Below are 19,941 nucleotides of genomic sequence, written 5' to 3'. Positions count from 1 at the left end.
CTCCGTTGAAGGCTCTTGCTTGCTCAACGACGGCGGCGAGCTCGTGTTGAGGCAAAAGGAAGCAGAGAACAGGGATGCGTCTCCTCCATTTCCTTGTTGCCGCTGAAGCTCGAGAATTGATTCCTCCAACCTCTGAGCAAACTCCTCCACATTATCCTCCTCCGCCCGACCATCATCGACGATTCCTCAGCATGAACCGGCGCCGATCGACCCATTGTCCCCTCTTGAGTACCTAGAGGGGTTCCCCAGGCCAGACCCAAAACACTCGGAGATGATCACGGCGATCCCGCGGGACAAATCCGGTAAGAACATCTCCAGCAAGGAGAGGAAGGCCGGGAGGGTTCCCAGCATCGTGTTCGAGCAAGAGGATGGGCAACATGGAGGAAACAAGCGGCTCATTTCCGTCCAGATGAAGCAGATACGGAAGCTCGTGGATCACTTAGGCAGGTCTTTCTTCCTCTCTAGGCTCTTTGAGCAACTTGGTTTGGGTACTCGCATACGAAATGTGTCATCTCCTCATCCTGTACCTTGCTTAGAGTCAGCTTCTTTCAATAAAGAACGATCATCCTCTGCTACAAAGGGGAAACAAGATGGGCAATCTTATAAACTCATAGGGAGTTCTGTGAAGACCATTGCTTGTGGTAGTCGACACAGTGCTGTAGTTACAGGTTTGTAGTTACCTCCTATTCCTTTTTTGTCACAATTTTTTGTTATCAATGCCATTTTTGTTGAATTTTCAATTGTTATCTTTAAGTTTAGTTAAACTAATATATCTATCTAAAAGAAATTAATTGATTTTTAAAATAGTTTTAAACAATATAGAAACATGCTTTTCTATTATTATACAATTTAATGTTCTATTGATAACTAGTTTTCTGGGTATGTATTGTAATGTATGGATCTTTAAGGAATCTCACTTTACCAAATAATGCTCCAGTACTTACCTCTAGTATGCTCTACTTCATCATAGTTTTAACTATTTACGTTTCATAACAAACTTGTATTATGCACTTGCAGACACAGGAGTGCTACTTACTTTTGGCTGGGGGCTTTATGGCCAGGTCAGAAGAAATTAATTTTAAAATAATTCAATCCAATTTTGATTAAATTTTTTCTGCTTGCTCGCAAATATTTCTAGGAACTTTGTAAAAGACCCACTATATGTGATAGAGAATATTGTGAAGCTGCAGGTTTGATTGTTTAATGTGCTTATTTGTAATTGAACTATTTATTATAGCATCTTTGCAGTAAGTTGTTCTTCATATAGAAATTTCTAAATCTATTACATTCTTTTTGCTTTGTCACTTGCATATTTTCAGTTCCTGTTGTCCTGAATTATTGGATGATTGCATTGTAATCCAAGTTAAATGGAAGTGTTGTGGGAGTGTGAGGAAATAAGTACCATCTTCTAACTTTGTGTATTGTATGAGGATAGTATAATTATATTCTTGAATGGCTATCCCAGTAATCTATCTGTTATTTCACATTAGCAAAGAGAAAATGAAGAAGTAAGAATGTGTTATCTTTGCACTTAGGTTTTGTTGAAGGTATAAGGAGTGATTGGATATATCATAATTCCGAAAATGAATATTGTAGATGATAAAGAAACCAGATATTGCTCTAAATTTGTTTCCACCATCCATTTCATTCGTCAGAGTATGTACATTATATAATGGGATTTTGAGGGATAAAGTTAGAGAGGCCCTTAATAGATAGGCCAATTTTATCGGTTATGATACTTTCCTGTGGTCATTAGTAAGTATCAAAATTGGCTTTAGGTTTGGAATGCCTATCAGAAAAATTTGAAGGGATGTATGACCGCAATCCGCATCAACACTTTTTTAATTCTTTTCTTGTTCTGATGCCTATCTACTCGATCCTCAAACTCCAATCAATCTTAGCACTGGAGTTAATTATATGGTTCATTTTTATGATATAACACCAACTATTATATACTTACAGTTCACTGTGTTTGGTGCATGTGAATGCAATCATCTTGAAATACGCAATCAGATATTAGGAAGATAGCATAGGTTTTGTCTTATCTGTCAGGAACTGGAGCATTCATAGCATCTGGTTGTTCAACATATACCTCTTATTTGATTCCTTTATTTAAAAGGGAAGATTTAGCATCCAATTGAAACACTGGCAATTCAAGTTGAGCAGCTAGAGCAAAAATAATGTGAAGTGTCTGGCATTTATAAGAAAAATAGTGGACTATAGAAGAATATAGAAGGGAAACTTTCATAGCATAACACATTTTCTTGCTCAAGATTATATGCCATGAGACCTAGTTCCATTGCATGACAATTTTTCTTGCTCAAGATTATATCATGACACCTATTTATACATCACAATGGAGATTTCTAGAACACTTAATAAATGACCTAGAAAGATATTCAAGTGATCGGGATCTGCAATGTAGAGTAAACAAACATGCACCAAAAGATTATAGATTAATCTTTTTAATTCCTAATCCATCTTTTATTTCCCAATAGATACATTATAATTTCTCTGATTTTTTCTATTCCATATGGAAGGGATGTCTCTTTGTTTATCTTTGAAGTTTAAAGAGACGTTTCACTGTCGTTGGTCATATTGGTATGATGACTTGTATGTTTTTTTTGCTGAAACAGAATTGGTACTGAACATGAAAAGTTTGGTTTCGAAGTTGATACTTTGCGCCCAATGAATTATGAGCATATCGCAGACTTGCTAAATGGTTTGGCAGAGAGGTTTGATTGGGATAAAGTCATGGAAGAGAATTACATTATTGGTCTCAAACAGGTGATAAAATGTTTCTCTTTTAAGTGTTTAAGATTGCATAGTATGGCTTTGGGTTACTTCTATGATCAGGTTCGGCTCTATATATTTATCATGTATGGCTTTGGGTTCCTTCCTCCTCGTGTTATAACATTTGAGCAACAACATCAACGTTTTAGTGAGTCATGATCCTGTGTATCTTGGACATGTTCAATTATGCATCGATTTTATTATTACATGTATTTCTGCACATAACTATTTTTTTGTTTTACGTTTCATCTCACTTATTTTAACAACTAAATTTTGTACAACTTTGTTAGACCAGCATGTACCTTCTGCGTCAGAAGTTTCATGATTTAAATCTATTCCTCATATGCTAGTCTTCCTAATCATTTGTGTTTTGGTGAACTTCTTGATGCTAATTATGAAGCCATTTCTATTGGACTAACTACAATTTAACAACTTTCATTATGCACTTAGTATGTGTATGATATGAGTTACTTATGAAGTATACAATAGTCTTTTGTAGAGTATTTTGTTCTTCTTGAAAAACTTTAAGATACTGTAAAGTGCGATTGAATGTCTTTTCTGCATAATGCAGCAGTTTTCTATAGTAAATCCAACATATATGAAAAGCTGATTAACTTATTTTAACCTTCCCGATCAACTTGTTTCAATTAGACATAATAGGGTTTAGTCTATAATGTTTCTAAACTATTGAAAAGTTATAACTGTTTTCAAAATTTTTATGCCTTGTGACTTTCTAGGATACTCTCTAGCTACCATTCCTTTGATGTTGAATTCTGAATGCTATATTCTCAACACACTTCATTTTGGCGAAGTTGAATTTGTAGACAAGCCTAGTACCTGGACTGATTTTGTTTCTTCTGCTTAATACAATGTTAAATCCGATTGGATGATTATCTGCCCCATGAGCTTAAACTGTCAGTAAATCACTTGATTTATGCTATTTTATGCAATATAATAAGTCATCCCCCCCCTAATTTATATCGTTTAACTTGTGTGCCTGCAAACAATTGTGAATTTTCCTCCTTTATAGAGAATTATATATCTGCTTGCAGGAAAAGAACGATGTTAAGCTTGATAAAGTTCTAAAGGAAGCAGCTATGGAAAACAAAACAGTAATATTAACAACTTTGAATGCTGCCTGGGCTTCTCCTGGTTCTATTATAGATTTGTTTTTTCAAAGTTTTCGGACAAGAGATGGAACACGCAGACTCCTGGACTATTTGGTAATCATTGCCTTGGACAAGAAAGCATACATAAGGTGCATATCCTTGCATACTCACTGTTTTGCTCTTTATACTGAGGGAATGGATTTCTCAGATGAGAAGATTTACATGACTGCTGGATATTTGTCAATGATGTGGAGAAGGATAGAATTTCTGCGTGTTATTCTCGAAATGGGATACAACTTTATTTTCTCAGTAAAATTCTCCTTCCTATGATTGGCCTTTGTAATATTCTGTTTGTTAAAGTACTGATGTGTGAAAGTGACCATACCTTCTGGATCTTCTTGTTCTCTAAGTATCTATTTCTATGTAGACTATCTTCCCTTTTTTTGTTCATAGCCAAGTTTGCAGGCAATGCTCTATTGTTAAACTTTGTTCCTTGTTTCTTGTTTGTGCAACATATTTTGTTACCCCTTCTTTCATCTGCTGCAAACGCATATAAGATAGAATCATATATATCTACAAATTTATGCATGGAATGCATGCCTAGGATAATAGTTTGCTCGAGTGTATGAAAGTTTATCCAATGGGATAGGCATTAAGTTGTCCATATAAGCATCAGTATGTCTCTTCATATCACTTCATTTGCTTGTTAACTATGAACATTTTCTTTGTTCTTCTATGCTTCCTTCACTGTTATATTCGTTATCTTCCACAGCAGCCTTTAAAAACTCAGTATTCTATTTTATTTGATACATGCAGACATTTGTTTTAGTTATTTGACATATGGTGGATTTATGTATTTTTACAGTTTACAAATCTCAAGTACTCCAGAGTTGAAATTGATGAAGTGCGGTTCGAGTGGGCTGAATGCATGCTAGATTACATTTGAGACAGTTGTACCTTGATGTGTTAACAGAATGTTATACTTTGATTTTGATATCTATTAGCTAGCTTTTGATGTAAAAAGAATGTTTAGGTATTTTATGGATATTGTTGTAAGAAGATTATTTATATAATTTGTGAATATTTGTGTATTTTATGGATATTATTGAATGAAGAATATTTGTACAATTTGTGAATATTTGTGTTTTTTTTTTGTTATTGTCAGTTTTAAAATCAAATCTGTGCTGTTAAAAAATATACATATTACATCGGTTTTCCACCGATGTAAAACCGGTGTTATAAAGTAATATTACATCGGTCATTTACCGCTGCCAAAACTGGTGTTATTAACATACAATATTACATCGGTTTTACATCGTTGATGAAACGGTGTCATTAAGTGATACTACACCGGTTAATAACCGATTTGAAGACCGGTGTCGTTAAGTGATACTACACCGGTTTTAACCCGATGTCTAAAATGGCAGACTTTTAACATCGGCTTCATAGACATCGGTCGAAAATCAAATAGACACCGGTGGAAAATCGATGTCTATGAAGGTTTTTGTTGTAGTGATTGATTGGGTTGAAAAGTCATGATTGTCATATAATCATGCAAAGACTCATTCCTATTGCTTTTAAGGAACTCTTACCAAATTTTGTATAAGATACCATTACAGAGTTAAACATTTTTCTACATAACATTTGCTCCATAGTTTTGAGACAATCACACATGGAGAAGTTAGGAAAAGACATTCCAATCATTTTGTGAAATATAGAAAGGATATTTCCACCCTTATTTTTTGATTCTGTGGAGCATCTTTTGATTCACTTGCCATACGAGGTTAAAGTTGGAGGACCTGTCTATTTTTGATGGATGCATCCATTTGAAAGGTAAAATTTTTCTTTTGTAATTTCAAAAGCTAAATACATAAAAATTACACACTGTATATTATATATTATTATCTAATAAATTTGTCTTCTTACCATCAGATTCCTATTTCATTTAAAGAAAAAAGTGAATAATAAGGCATAAGTTGAAGCCTCTATTGTTAATGCATAAATTGTGGAGGAAGTAACAACTTTTGCATCATATTATTTTGAGCCTCATGTTCAAAGCAAAAGGAGAAGACCAGGAAGAAATGATGAGTGTCCTATTGATCCAAATTTCAACTCTTTTTCAATTTTTAACTACCTTGGTCGACCAAGTGGACCATGTAAGCAGGGATACTTAACTGGTCAAGAATGACAGGCATCCCATACAAATATTTTATTGAATTCTCCAAAAGTATCATCATATTATGAGTAAGTATATCTTTTATATTTTTTAATTATATTTCTAATTATGTCATAACTTTTAGTGTTATAATTTATTTTTTGGTAGGATTTTTGAAAATTTATATTCTGAATTGTTGACACATGAGTTTGATCGGTTATACCAAGAAGAATTCGCACCATGGTTCGAATCATATGTAAGTAAACACTTTAAATTTGGTTAATACATATATAGACTTTTAACAATTACTGTATTTGATTTTAGGTTCATGATAATCGAGCTCACCTTGAAAAAGAAATGTTATTCCATCTTTCATGGGGTCCAAAAGCATTGGTACGCACTTGGCCAGCTTATTTATAAATGGTTATAATTTTCATACTCAAGAGTATGGGATGGGGAAGAGTACAATGAATAATGGGGTTTGTGCCCAGCCATCTAATGATGGAGGTGTAAGCAATGATTTTTATGATTTGCTGGATGAAATTATAGAGGTAGAATATCCTGGGCCAGAAATGCGAGTAATATTATTTATCTGTCGTTGGTTTGACCCTGTCAGAGGAATAAAGGTGCATCCACGGTATAATTTGGTTGAAATAAATCATAAGAGATTATATAAGAAATATGAATAATTTGTGTTGGCACAACAAGCAATTCAAGTATTTTATGCTTCATATCCTAGTTTGAAATGTGACAAAATTGATTAGTGGGCGGTTTGTAAAACAAAAGCATGGAAAAAAATTGAAGCGCATTGGGAAGACATTGCATATCAGCAAGAGAAAGTTGTGAATACATTTCAGACCAAGGAATATATTATTCCAACATTACGAGATCCTAGCGGAGTAGTGATACACGTGGATGCAAATGAAATTGATGATGATGTGGAGGAAGAGGAGGAGGATGATGACGACGTGGATGAGGATGACAATGACAATGAGGACTTTGATTGTTAATGATTGGTAAGTTTTGTTATCTTACTATAAAACAATTATGATCTTTAATTTACATATAAGGTACTATTTTTTTTAAATCTATAACTTTAAAACAATCGTAGCTCAATTGTTTGTATATCTAATAACTCATTACTAAACTTATATATATTATTTGTTAATACTCTGTATTTCTTGCTATATATTATAGGCGATTAGAGGTGATATCTATCGTCAAAGGAATCTCACACAATCTCTTTTAATAAATATAGTAAGTTTTTTTTATGTTATTTATTATACATCATTATATTTTTAACTTTATCCTATTTTTGAATTTTCAGAACATCTTTAGACGGGGGGACGTAGATGAAGTTCGTATGGACAGGAAGCACCTAGCAGTGAACCTACGCCTGTCCCTGATCAGCCTATAGGACTATCACATTCACCTTCGCCAGTACAGCCAGGACCATCACATTTCCCTACGTCAGTTCAGGCAGGACCATCACATTCCCCTTCACCAGTACATGTACGACCTTCACATTCGCCTTCGCCGGTACATGCAGGACCATCACATTCTCCTTCACCAGTACCTTCACCGCAAAATTTGGCAGATCCGGTTCCTACAAGATACTCATTTTTTGAGGTCCAAGATGTTCGAATATTTATTGTCCCCTGTGTTGACCTCCGCAAGTATACGAAAATATCACAAGTAATATAAAAGATTATCGTATCCACAGAGACTGGAATAAGCACTAAGAATGTCTCAAAGAATTAGCTAGACAACAAATCAATGGATTAACAAAATCTAAGTGTAACTATGAAAAGTAAACAAAAGAATGAAAGAATAGGCAACAAGAATAAAGGCAATGAAAAGGGATATTCTAGGAGTTTTGGTTTCTTTGTAAGGTTCTTTAATGTAAATAATCTACCAAATCTTTTTTCTCAATTGTCCATCATTTGTATAAGGTTGTCGGTTCTCTCTTGCAATAGAGAACCGACCTAGGACTGAAATCCATACCTAGATTGATCAATTAGGAATGAATCTATGTTGTCCTTACACGGGCTTGCCTGTCACGTGCGTCCCTCGAAAAATCAACATAGGAATCCATCACTCATCAACCCATCAAGATATAAAGATTAATTCAACCTATCTATCCTACCTTCTTGAAATACCTAATTTCTCTTTCAAGATTTCCCCTCAAGCGTCCTTACACGGGCATGTTCCTATTACGAAGATCCCTTGGAAAATTGAATGAGGAGCAATCCATACAAGATACATAAGATATTCAAATATTCAATCAAGCATGATAATTAAGCCCTAATGACAACAATCCACACAAGAAAGAATAGATACAAAACAGGGCAAAATCATAGAAATAGGAAATTGGCATATCCACAAGAGTTTTACATTAAGATTTTCTTATAAATACTCCCTCCATCCTAGAACAAGATATCTCCTCCATTGTAACGACCCGCCTCCTACTGACTAGGCTGTGAGGCCGATCGTTACATTTATCTGTGCTAACTATTCCCTGACCATTACTAAATCTAGATGCGGAAGCCGTACTAATTAAAATTTTGCTAAACTATTACTTTTCTTGATTCTATACATGCTAAAGGGTGTAATCTAAAGTATACCTAGCATATACTACATCCCCTATGGTCAAGGAACTGAAACAAATGTTTTCCAGCTGTTATCAGACCTCCCAATCGATCTACAGATCGATTGGAATAGTTGATCGATCTAGTGATCGATTCAGTCGGCTACTGTATGCGGGACATAGGTTGGATCGATCCAGTGATCGATCCAGCACGCTACTGTGCTCGGGATGATATTCTGGATCGATCGGCTGATCGATCCAGTCTGGCTAATCGATCCGAGGATCGATCCCAGAGCCTTCTGTTCGCTACAGAAATTGCTGGATCGATCGGCTGATCGATCCAGAAACCTACTATTCGCGGAGCAATCTGCCCAATCGATCAACTGATCGATTGGGACCCCCCAATCGATCCACCGATCGATTGGGGTTTCTGATTTTGCAGTTAAGCTCTGATTTCAACACTGTTTCGTGCCTCAACCGTATTACAAGTTCTAAAATGACTAGGAATCGCTCTACCACTAACAAATAACATTCTAACATCATAAAAGAAGTGTTCTAAGCATAATAAAGTGCATGGTTAACTAATTCATGGCAATTAACATACTGAAGTGCAAAATACTAAAACACTGAAAAGTTCTAATGTTTAAACAACTTGCTAGAGTTTTCTAAGATCTTCTTTCCAAGTTCCTGCCCACACACATCTTCGTAGCATTGCCCTCCAGCCTCCGCTAGTCCATCTTTCCTTTACCTTTATCTGCAGTATAAGGAAAAAGTATCTGTAAGCTTTCGCTTAGTAAGAAACCATCTACCTCACAAAACATGCAATCGATGCAAATCATGCTTTGAAAACATGCTATTTAAAACATGTACTGATTAGACTGAAACATGGCATGCTATCATACATAGAAATCAAAGCTAGTCATGGCATACTATCATCTAACATGTGTAACAAAACTGAACATGAACACCAAAGCATGGCATACAAAGCTAACCATAAACTATCATATGTTTCAATAAAAACTGAACTGAACATAAACTGAGCTAGACTGGAGCTGAATTCAAACTCAACTAACATAACTAATCTTTGTGAGTTTGAAAAACTAATAATGTAATAGATTAAAGTACATAATCATACTGCTAGTGGGCCCGGCAACTGTACATGCTATGCACACATCCTTAACTAGACCCGGGGTTGCAAATCCCGAATTTAGTAAGGTTTACTAGGTTATCTAAACCTAGGGACCGACTATGGGAGCCCAGCCCAATGGATATCTAATCCTGTACAGTGCCCCTACTGGAAGTAAAATACTGTATCATAGCTAATTAATTTACCTTGCTTTTACTAGGTTATCTGAACCTAGAGGCGACTGTGGGTGCCCACCCATTGGACCGTAGTCCCATATATGCTGTGGCAAGGCTAACTAAACTATTTAAATGCTTCTATTGCATTTACTGAGCCATTAAAATGCCTAAGTTGCATTTTTCTGTGCTAAATAATTTAATCGAACACTTAGTATGCACTAATTTACATCCTTGTGCCGAAAGTCTACATATTACTCAACTAAAACATGGAATTCACACGGAAGCTACTTATACTGCAGGTGAGGGGTTTCTTACCTCCTGGTCAGATTTTCTTACGATTCTAATCGCTGGATTTCCGGAGGAGACGATCCTTTCGACGATCTTCTCGCGTCTATGCGTTACTCTCGCAGAGGGGAGCGTCCTCGTGTCGAAGTCATTGCCGGAAAGTGTCCTTGGGCCGAACCTCAGCCTTCCTTGTGGTTGGCACCGAGAGAGGGAGAGGAGAAGTGGGCGGTGGAATTAGGTTGTGGTGGAGAAAGCTACGATCCAAGAAAATAACTCTTCACCTAATTATTTCCTATTTATATTAAGTGATAATTCCGGCCCAACTCCAACTTAAATAAAATTATTTCCCTTTCCTCTCAGCACGGCCCTGCTGGGTTCACTTGGTTACCATGGTTCAACATAAGTCATAGGACCCTTAGGTCTCGGGTTCAATTCCCGCTTAAGCTATTTTCGTTTTCTATTTATTTTTGCTACCTCCGCTACTATAAAAATTCTATAAAAATATCTTAAAATTCCAGAAAAATCATAGAATATTCATAAAATAGTTTTGAGAATTTTCGGGCGTTACAATTCCCCATACCTTATAAAAAGTTCGTCCTTGAACTTAGAATAATTCTAGGTACTTCTGTCTCCCAAGTTGCCTCTTCTGCTGTGTGATTTCGCCAAATAACTTTGACTAATGGTACTTCCTTGTTCCGCAATTTCTTAACTGCTCGGTCTATTATCTGAATAGGCCGACTCTCATAGCTGAGGTCTTCGCGGATCTGTACCGACTGGGGCTCAATCACCTGGGTGGCATATGGGGTATGCTTCTTCAGCATAGAGACATGAAATACGTTGTGGACAGCTGACATTTCCTGGGGTAGCTCTAACTCATATGCTACCTTGCCCACTCTTCTGCTGATAAGGTATGGTCCCACATATCTGGGGCTTAGTTTGCCCTTCTTCCCAAAACGCATCACTCCCTTCATGGGAGCTACTCTGAGGAACACTGAATCCCCAACTGAGAACTCTAAGGGTCTGCGCCGTGTATCAGCATAGCTTTTCTCGCGACTCTGAGCTGTCTCTATCCTTTGGCGGATCTGCTGTATAGTTGCTGTGGTATCTGCCACTAGATCTGTCTGAAGCTCTAGTTCTTCCTGTTCACCACTCTCATACCAGCAGATTGGAGATCTACACCTCCGCCCATAGAGAGCCTCGTAAGGTGCCATGCCGATAGTGGTCTGATAGTTGTTGTTGTATGCAAATTCTGCTAGGCTCAGATATTTGCACCAACTTCCCTTGAAATCTAGGGCACATGCTCGGAGCATATCTTCGAGTACCTGATTTACTCGCTCCGTCTGACCATCTGTCTGAGGATGGAAGGCTGTGCTGAACTTTAACTTCGTGTCCAAAGCTGACTGTACACACTCCCAGAAGTGTGATGTGAACCTACTGTCTCTGTCTGATATAATGGTTCATGGGAGTCCATGTAGCCTAACGATCTCCTTGAGATACAACTGTGCTAGCTGTTCCATGGAGTAGGATATTCTGATAGCTAAGAAGTGGGCTGATTTAGTTAACCTGTCAACTATTACCCAGATGGTGTCAAAACCATTCGTGGTTCTGGGTAGTCCCACTATGAAATCCATAGAAATGTCTTCCCACTTCCATTCTGGGATCTGAATGGGCTGCAAAACTCCCCCTGGTCTCTGATGTTCTGCCTTGACCCTCTGACAGGTGAGGCAGGTGCTGACATATCGAGCGATGTATCTCTTCATTCCGGGCCACCAAAAACGCTTCTTCAAGTCCTGGTACATTTTGGTGGAGCCTGGATGCATCGCATAGGGAGTCTTGTGAGCCTCATCTAAAATCTTCCTTCTGAGTTCCTCCTGATCTGGAACACATAATCTGTCGCCAAAATACAACACCCCGCTAGCTGACGTTCTGAACTCTCCACTTTTTGTTCCTGCTATTCCTTGCTTGATTTTTTGAATTTCAGGATCCTGTTCCTGAGCTGTCTGGATGTCACCAAGCAAGGTCGACTCTAAGGTCATAGTAGAGAGCTGTCAGACTATGAGTTCGAGACCGAAATCTGTGATCTCTTTCTGTAGGGGTGGTGACATGGCTGCTAGAGATAATAAGGTAGCACTGGACTTCCTGCTAAGTGCATCTGCTACCCTATTGGCTTTCCCTGGGTGGTAGAGGATGTCTATATCGTAGTCCTTGACCAGCTCTAGCCATCTGCGCTGTCGCATATTCAGATCCTTCTGAGTGAAGAAGTACTTCAGACTCTAGTGATCTGTATACACTCTGCACTGAGCTCCATACAAGTAGTGTCTCCAAATTTTGAGAGCGAACACAACTGCTGCAAGCTCAAGATCATGAGTAGGATAGTTCCTCTCATAGTCCTTGAGTTGTCTGGAGGCATAGGCGATCACCTTGCCATTTTGCATCAGTACTGCTCCTAGTCCCAATTTAGAGGCATCGCTATATATATCAAAGCTGTCTGTATTTTCTGGTAGAGTCAGAATAGGTGCACTGGTCAATCTCCTCTTCAGCTCGCTGAAACTGTTCTCACAGTCCTCTGTCCACTGAAATTTTTGGTTCTTTCTAGTAAGAGCTGTCAGTGGGGAGGCTATCCTGGAGAAATCCTCTACGAATTTTCTATAGTAGCCTGCTAATCCCAGAAAGCTTCTGATCTCACTGGCGTTCTTGGGTCTTTTCCAGTTACTCACAGCTTCTATCTTACTGGGGTCTACCATGATACCATCCTTTGAGATGATATAACCCAGGAAGGACACCTGATCTAACCAAAATTCACATTTTGTGAACTTGGCATATAACTGGTTCTGCTGAAGGGTCTGCAATACTGTTCTCAGGTGCTCTGCGTGTTCTTCCTGAGTTCCTGAATAGATAAGAATATCATCGATGAACACGATGACAAACTTATCTAAATATTCCCTGAATACTCTGTTCATGAGGTCCATGAAAGTAGCTGGAGCATTGGTCACACCAAAGGGCATGACTACGAACTCGTAATGTCCGTATCTAGTCCTGAATGTTGTCTTAGGTATATCCCCTTCTTTGACCTTCACCTGATGATAACCCGATCTGAGGTCTATCTTAGAGAACACTGCTGCTCCCTTTAGCTGAACAAACAGGTCATCAATTCTGGGAAGAGGATACCTGTTCTTGATGGTGACTTGGTTCAGCGCTCGGTAGTCTATGCACAGGCGCATGCTTCCATCCTTCTTCTTCACGAACAATACAGGCGCTCCCCATGGTGAGTGACTAGGACGTATGAAGCCTTTGTCAAGCAGCTCCTGTAGTTGTTCATGAAGTTCCTTCAGTTCTGTTGGAGCCATGCGGTAAGGCGCTTTGGAGATAGGATTGGTACCGAGAATGAGCTCTATCTCAAATTCGATCTCCCTGTCTGGTGCTAAGCCTGGTAACTCTTCAGGGAAAACAGCTGGGTAGTCACATACGACTCGGACCTCTGTTAGCTGTTGGTCCTTGTCCTGACTAGTATTGACTACATGTGCTAAAAATCACGTACATCCTGAATCCATTAACCTCTGTGCCTTCATAGCTGAGAGAAACTTCTTGGCCTTTCTCTTGGGTTCTCCGATGAACTCGAACTGTGCTTCTGCTTCGGGTTGAAATGTGACTTTCTGCTTACGACACTCGATGGAGGCACCGTATTTGATCAAGAAATCCATCCCGAAGATGACATCGTAGTCAGCCATATTCAGCACTATCAGATCACAAAAGAGTTCTCTGTCTGCTATAATGACTGGCACTGCTCTGAGCCAGTGTGTGGATGCCATAATTTCTCCTGAAGGTAGCGTCATCAGAAACTGACTACTGAGTACCTCTGGAGGTACTGCTAACTTCTCAGTTAATGCCCTGGATATATATGAATGGATTGCCCCAGTATCGAATAAGACAGTTGTACTTTGCTGTAAAATGCTAATCTGACCTATAACAACTGTCGAGGCATTTGCTACGCCCTCTCTGGTCAGTGAGTAGATCCTCGCATTGGTCATAGCTGGAGGGGCTTCTAATCTGCCCTGGTTGATGTGGGGACCATCTAAAACAGCCTGCATCTGATGCAACTGTGCTGGCTTGGCCTCATACTGGATCGGCTGTGGTGGAGGAAAGCTGGCCTTGTTCAGACACTGCTTGGCCATATGCCCTTCCTGTCCGCATTCAAAGCATCCTCGTGTGCCCTTATGACAAACTCCAGGATGGAATTTCCCACAAGTAGCACACTTTGGATAACTGGGTTGCTTGCTGGCTGGTCCTCCTTTTGGATAACTCCCTGGTTTGCGCTTGTTGCTGGAGTTCCCTTTCCAGTTAGAGCAGTGGGAGCTGTGGCCCTGCTGTTTCTGAGTACCTGAGCCTCCTTGACCTTTCGACTCTGAGAGAACTTGCTTCTACTGCTTGATACTATTCTAGTAGTGCTCAGTGGTCAGAGCACTGCTGACTAGTTCTTCAGTGGTTTGCGGCCTATGAACACCGCCAGCCACGTTCATTGTTATTTCCGGCCTCAGCATCTTGAGCATCAACCGAACTCTTTCTTTTTCTGTGTTGACTAGCTCAGGGCATAGGCGAGCCAACCTGTTGAATTTCATCACGGCTTCCTCCACTGAAAGGTTGCCCTGGCGAAATTCCGTGAACTCGTCGTAGTGACGGTTCGTGACCCGCATGTGAAAGAACTCCTCAAAGAATTCTTTCTCGAAGTCAGCCCATGTCATCTGGTTCACTGGGCGCTTCGCTCTGATTCTCTCCCACCACATGCGTGCATCTCCTGTCAGACAGAAGGAGGCGCACTTCACCTTCTCATGTTCTGGCCAGTCCAGAAGCTCCATCATACTCTCCAGTGTTTTGAACCAGGCCTGAGCATCCCATGGTTCACTGGTGCCTGAGAAATTCTCTGGCTTGACTCTCTGCCACTGGATCAGATAGGCTTCTCTCCTTGCCTCTGTTGCTGGGGCTACTGGTACTGTAGGATGGACTGGTGGAACCTCGAGGACTACTGGTGTTGTAAGTTAGGTTCTGGAGTGACTGTGGGGGTATTCTGCTGACTAGCCTTTAGGGTGGCTATCTCCTGTTGCTGTTCAGCTAACTGCTGTTGTAACTGAGCCACCAATGCTGACAGGTCTGGGGGAGGTACTGAACTGCCTGCCTCATGCTGGGGCTCAGTAGCTGGTGCCCTTCTAGCTGGGCGTCCTCGTGCCATTTCTAAAGACATGGAGGACATACATGACTAACACAATCATAAGGGAGTAACTATTGCTATCATGCTAACTACTATAAACAAGCATGCTTTAGTTATCTACAAACATGAAAGCAATAAACATAACAAAGTGAGAGGTATTCTTACTTGGAAGCTGCAGGTTCAATGCTGATGTGTGTGTAGGAAGTATGGAAGCTGCTCTGATACCACTCTGTAACGACCCGCCTCCTACTGATTAGGCTGTGAGGCCGATCGTTACATTTATCTGTGCTAACTATTCCCTGACCATTACTAAATCTAGATGCGAAAGCCGTACTAATTAAAATTTTGCTAAACTGTTACTTTTCTTGATTCTATACATGCTAAAGGGTGTAATCTAAAGTATACCTAGCATATACTACATCCCCTATGGTCAAGGAACTGAAATAAATATTTTCCAGCTGTTATCAGACCTCCCAATCGATCCACAGATCGATTGGAATAGTTGATCGATCCAGTGATCAATTCAGCCGGCTACTGTATGCGGGACATAGGTTGGATCGATCCAGTGATCGATCCAGCACGCTACTGTGCTCGGGACGATATTCTGGATCGATCGGCTGATCGATCCAGTCTGGCTAATCGATACGGTGATCGATCCCAGAGCCTTCTGTTCGCTACAGAAATTGCTGAATCGATCGGCTGATCGATCCAGAAAACTACTGTTCACGGAGCAATCTGCCCAATCGATCAACTAATCGATTGGGACCCCCCAATCGATCCACCGTTCGATTGGGGTTTCTGATTTTGTAGTTAAGCTCTGATTTCAGCACTGTTTCGTGCCTCAACCCTATTACAAGTTCTAAAATGACTAGGAATCGCTCTACCACTAACAAATAACATTCTAATATCATAAAAGAAGTGTTCTAAGTATAATAAAGTGCATGGTTAACTAATTCATGGCAATTAACATACTGAAGTGCAAAATACTAAAACACTGAAAAGTTCTAATGTTTAAACAACTTGCTAGAGTTTCCTAAGATCTTCTTTCCAAGTTCCTGCCCACACACATCTTCGTAGCATTGCCCTCCAGCCTCCGCTAGTCCATCTTTCCTTTACCTTTATCTGCAGTATAAGGAAAAAGTATCTGTAAGCTTTCGCTTAGTAAGAAACCATCTACCTCACAAAACATGCAATCGATGCAAATCATGCTTTGAAAACATACTATTTAAAACATGTACTAATTAGACTGAAACATTGCATGCTATCATACATAGAAATCAAAGCTAGTCATGGCATACTATCATCTAACATGTGTAACAAAACTGAACATGAACACCAAAGCATAGCATACAAAGCTAACCATAAACTATCATATGTTTCAATAAAAATTGAACTGAACATAAACTGAGCTAGACTGGAGCTAAATTCAAACTCAACTAACATAACTAATCTTTGTGAGTTTGAAAAACTAATAATGTAATAGATTAAAGTACATAATCATACTGCTAGTGGGCTCGGCAACTGTACATGCTATGCACGCATCCTTAACTAGACCCGGGGTTGCAAATCCCGAATTTAGTAAGGTTTACTAGGTTATCTAAACCTAGGGACCGACTATGGGAGCCCATCCCAATGAATATCTAATCCTGTACAGTGCCCCTACTGGAAGTAAAATACTAGATCATAGCTAATTAATTTACCTTGCTTTTACTAGGTTATCTGAACCTAGAGGCGACTGTGGGTGCCCACCCATTGGACCGTAGTCCCATATATGCTGTGGCAAGGCTAACTAAACTATTTAAATGCTTCTATTGCATTTACTGAGCCATTAAAATGCCTAAGTTGCATTTTTCTGTGCTAAATAATTTAATCGAACACTTAGTATGCACTAATTTACATCCTTGTGCCGAAAGTCTACATATTACTCAACTAAAACATGGAATTCACACGGAAGCTACTTATACTGCAGGTGAGGGGTTTCTTACCTCCTGGTCAGATTTTCTTACGATTCTAATCGCTGGATTTCCGGAGGAGACGATCCTTTCGACGATCTTCTCGCGTCTATGCGTTCCTCTCGCGGAGGGGAGCGTCCTCGTGTCGAAGTCGTCACCGTAAAGTGTCCTTGGGTCGAACCTCAGCCTTCCTTGTGGTTGGCGCCGAGAGAGGGAGAGAAGAAGTGGGCGGCAGAATTAGGTTGTGGTGGAGAAAGCTACGATCCAAGAAAATAACTCTTCACCTAATTATTTCCTATTTATATTAAGTTATAATTCTGGCCCAACTCCAACTTAAATAAAATTGTTTCCCTTTCCTCTCAGCACGACCCTGCTGGGTTCACTTGGTTACCATGGTTCAACATAAGTCATAGGACCCTTAGGTCTCGGGTTCAATTCCCGCTTAAGCTATTTTCGTTTTCTATTTATTTTTGCTACCTCCGCTACTCTAAAAATTCTGTAAAAATATCCTAAAATTCTAGAAAAATCATAGAATATTCATAAAATAGTTTTGAGAATTTTCGGGTGTTACATCCATAAATCGAAGAAAGAAATCCGAAAACATAAAGATTCCAAGCATTCTCAATCCCAATCCAAGAAAAGGAAAGAAAGAAAGCTTATCTATAATAAAGACGGTCTTCGGATCCAATCCACACTCCCGGAGTCAAATCGGTGAATATATTCCCTTAGATCGCCCAGAAATCCACCCAAGAATGGAAGGAATCACCCAAATCTTCCTTTCTCCCCAAAGGGGAGAAGATCCCCTTTCAAATCAAGAAGGAAGCTTTATATAGAAAAAGGGTTTGGGCGCCACACGACCCCGAAGCATGGCCGTGTGAGGTTCACACGGCCTGCTCCATTCTCCTCTCTGCCAACCTCACATGACCGTGTGAGGTACACGGCAGTGACTTGCCTCTATCAAAGCCCCCCTTGCACGGCCGTGAAGATCTACACGGCCTGAGCTGCCTTTGCCTCTGGAAACCCGGCACGGCCGTGTGGTGCACACTGCCAGAATTCTCCTACTCACTGGAAACCTCACACGGTCGTGTTGCACACACGACCGAGACTTCTCTGGTCTCTGGAAAACTGACATAGCCGTGTAAGGTACATGGCCTAGGCTTCATTGGGCTCTAAAGCTTGGCACGACCGTGTGAGGTTCACACGGCCAAGTCATCTTCCTTCTCTATTGCAGCTACACGACCTCTCATCTCCACACGGCCTGGGCAAACCCCCATGGCAGGGTCGTGTGGGGTTCAGGTATCATGGCTTCCTCCATCGCTTTGCTAGCAGATTTGGCCTCTAACACGCATCCTTCACCAAATTCGGCTCCTGGGTACAAAAAATGCACAAAAGTAGATCTCCGAACAAAGAGAGTAAATATGCTAAAAAGGAAAGATGGAAGTATGAAAATACATAGATCAATCATGCTCTAAGTATGTGAATGTGCGTCAAAACATGCTAAACAAGTGTATACAATCTACGTACATCACACCTCCAGACTTAAACCTTTGCTTGTCCTCAAGCAAAATGCTGCAATCTAAATTCATATGCTCTACAATGCTCTCATATCCTTAATACATTCTCCTAACTCTATCAAAAAGTTTCATTAGTAAGCATGATCATGAAAACAAGTTAAGTTTGTCTCAAGCATAAGTACCCTGTGCATAGTGCAAAAATAACTCAAAACTCTTCAAGTTTCAATCTATGTCCTAGTCAAGTCGTCATCAAATTTGAATTCCTAATGTTTCCGGTGATAGACAAGTAACCAGTGACAAATACTTACTTGCCACACACTTGGTTCATATTTCTCAATCAACCCAAGGTCTCAAAGGCGTGCTCAATCTCAAAAGAAGCTAATAGTCATTTCCCCAGTAACCTAACTCGGTCTCAAAGGGGTGACTTGCTAGATTCCACTCACGACAACTATTTTTTATATCCCTTATTCACTTTTTTTCTTTGCCTTTTTTTCACATTTTTTTTTCATAAATATTTACATTGTGCAAATCTTATTTCACAATTGTACTTTTAGCATAAATGTTGGGATATTTTGATTTTTCCAAATGAGCTTACATGATTTGAGTCTCATCCAGTAACAAAAATGAAGTTTGAGAAATCATCATGGAAATCAAGTACTAAACAAACAAGATGAATCATGACTATTTCAATGATATCAACCATTCAAGCATCAAGTATAGGTGTAGTGAAATTAAGATCCTTAAGGTCAAGCCAAAACTAAAACTCATCTCCATATGATTACTAAGCTTATGTCATGCTGCCCAAGATAGAGAAAAGAGGTATATTAAGCATACTACTAGCATCATTTGAGCATCATGAATCTAGATAATGAACGTGCTAACATTTAATCTTGAAGACAAGAAAGAATATAAGTGAAGTTTTGATGTTCTCAAAATGTATGCCACAAGATTTCAAAAGATAGTCAAATAACTATCAAAACAAGCAATCCAAGCAAGACAATCAAAAATAAAATGCAGAGAAAAAACAACTAACATGCAGAA

At 39.4% G+C, this 19,941-nt stretch overlaps 1 long non-coding RNA gene across 1 annotated transcript; it reads left to right on the top strand.

Moving 5' to 3' along the window:
• The first annotated feature begins 644 nt into the window (after positions 1 to 644).
• LOC122023433 lies at positions 645 to 1,152 on the top strand. Its single transcript, XR_006123140.1, has 3 exons — positions 645 to 668; positions 1,018 to 1,061; positions 1,139 to 1,152. It is a non-coding gene; the product is annotated as an uncharacterized LOC122023433 (long non-coding RNA).
• Positions 1,153 to 19,941: the final 18,789 nt, after the last annotated feature.

Source organism: Zingiber officinale, chromosome 9B (assembly GCF_018446385.1).
Source record: "Zingiber officinale cultivar Zhangliang chromosome 9B, Zo_v1.1, whole genome shotgun sequence".
Lineage (NCBI taxonomy): Eukaryota > Viridiplantae > Streptophyta > Magnoliopsida > Zingiberales > Zingiberaceae > Zingiber > Zingiber officinale.
The sequence above is the reverse complement of the archived record's forward strand: the minus strand, read 5'-3'. Positions and strand labels throughout refer to the sequence as shown.